General features: G+C 35.6%; 1 long non-coding RNA gene across 1 annotated transcript in view; it reads right to left on the bottom strand.

Annotated features, from left to right (window-relative positions):
• LOC102578311 (uncharacterized) overlaps positions 1-1,908 on the bottom strand; it is a 5,387-nt gene extending 3,479 nt beyond the window's left edge. Inside the window, exons 1-2 of the long non-coding RNA XR_367330.2 lie at positions 1,856-1,908; positions 1,640-1,774 (exon numbers count right to left, since the gene is read on the bottom strand). This is a non-coding gene — a long non-coding RNA (uncharacterized lncRNA). The remainder of the gene's footprint in view (positions 1-1,639; positions 1,775-1,855) is intronic.
• Positions 1,909-2,233: the final 325 nt, after the last annotated feature.

Here is a 2,233-nt window from a genome sequence, read left to right as displayed (position 1 = left end):
GACAGCACCAATTATGTTGCCTCACATACGTATTGGATTCAGAGGATACATAAAAATCAAATATGATTCACTATACACAGGAAAAAACAAAACAGGGAAAATTGCAGACGCAGTTGAAAAAATAACTGTAGCCAGAGAAACAGAGAAAATAAGAAGAGAAAAAAAGAAGAAGAAAAGATGAGAAACTTAACTTGCAGTCACTTGAAAGAGTGTCACAACATGAGAAGTGAAATAGAGGGAAATGTTTGGAAGGAAGGCACGAAATGTTTTTACGAAATAAAAAAAAGCCCTAGTTACTGTCAACCTTAGTTAAGTAGAAAAGTGAGAAATTGCTTCCCCACTTCTGGACTGAAGCACTTGCTTTTTTCACCATAGCATCGCTTCGCTTTAAAAAAGCAATACAGCTTCACTTCGCTTTGCTTCTCACTTTAAACAACGAAGCACTCGCTTTCAGTAACATAATAAACCAAAGCCAACAATTGGATCAAGGAGAATTGTATTTAATGGAGATGCTAGTGGAGAGTGATTTATGAATACCGAGAAATTGTTTCTTATTCACCAACTAAAACTATTTGTAAGGGCAAGGCAACAACTACACTAAATAAGCTACAAAATGAAGGAAAATAGAGAGATTGAAGATGCTGGCCAGAAAGGGAAGGGGAATTGTAGCTAATGATCTGGTTACAATGATGTTAACCTTTATAGACTAGTAAAGATATAAACAAGGAGGTTCTGATATAGCAACATCAATATGCTGCTATCACTCCTATTAGAACATGAGTTATTTATTGCTCAACAAAGAAATGGCTGAAAACCTTTCTAGGACACCATTCCTACAAATGCAAGCAAAAGACTCATCTGCACCAGAAAAACCACAAGATCCACCACTATCCTCACAGTTCTTGCAAGATTCATCAACATAATATGAATCATTATATAACAAAGAAATCCTAAACTCCCATTTCATAGGATCTCCTTCATCACCTCCAAAACTATATATCGATGAATACGAAGAACACTAAAGCAAAGGCAAGTTCAAACCATAACCTGAACCAACATGAACTGGTGGATCACAGACACAGCATGTTCAAATTGGATTATTTGGTTCTAACCCAGTCCCAGTCACCCCTTTACAAGAATACATTCCCCTGCATACATTTGAACCCGAACCGCTATCACACAAGTACTGTTTTGGATCAAACACCGTAGATGTTGTTGAACATCCTAGTAAAACAAACATGTTTTGTTTCAAAATACTAAAGGGAGTTGAATCATCCTGATCCAATGTAAAACTACCTGAATTCTGCATTAAGGAACATGTTGACCTAATTAAAGGGGTCAGTTAAAACAGGAATAAGAAAACCTTATCTCTACATCAAAATTTATAATGGAAATTTTATCCTAGAAATTATGAGACTAACAAATTTATTCAATAATTTCATTATTGCGACTTATTTTGATTGTCAATCGAGGCTACCAACAGTACACACATCAATACCCACAAACATATTGCATAATTTAAGAGCATGTGCACCAATAACCTACTGAAAAAACTTATGAATCATACAACATAAACTCAAAAATGGTCAAAATCAGAATATCCACATAACAATTCATGGTCAAAACAACCTAAACTTACCTTGAAGGGAAGGAAAGTCCAAGAATATGTCAAGTTACAATCACACGCAGCAAAGACCAGCAAAACTCAGGTGAAATTTCAGCAAAGACCAGCAAAACTCAAGTGAAATTTGAAGTAAAAAGAAAGAGGTGACTTCTTCAATTAGAAAAAATAGACATTGATTTCATTTATAAAGACCTTCAATAGAGAGCTATAGCTTAATTTTTAAAAACAAACCTGGATTTTAGGAACGGTACCACCATTATTGTGGTTTGTTTTGCTTATTTTTCTCCAACAAATCAGTTATGCATTGGAAATTAGGAGTCACTCTGATTAAGAATTTATGTTATTCACTCCCGTAGGTATCTCTATTTCTAGCAGAGGAGTTGGAAGACACGTTCTGCTAGACGCAACTTTTCGGAGGGGTGGGGGAGTGGAATTGCGTGTGCGGAAAATTTGATGTTCTTGGTTATGTTTTCTTACAGAATCGACGTAGGGGTGGGGGTAATGGGAGACCAGCAGTAGGGGGTGGGGTAATAGAGGGGACTAATAATTCTTTTGTAAAAACTAAAAGGTGAAAGTAAAAATATGTGCAATTTTTTTATTATTAACGTC

This window comes from Solanum tuberosum, unplaced genomic scaffold (genome assembly GCF_000226075.1).
Source record: "Solanum tuberosum cultivar DM 1-3 516 R44 unplaced genomic scaffold, SolTub_3.0 scf00091, whole genome shotgun sequence".
NCBI lineage: Eukaryota > Viridiplantae > Streptophyta > Magnoliopsida > Solanales > Solanaceae > Solanum > Solanum tuberosum.
This window is presented reverse-complemented; position numbering and strand designations above follow the sequence as displayed.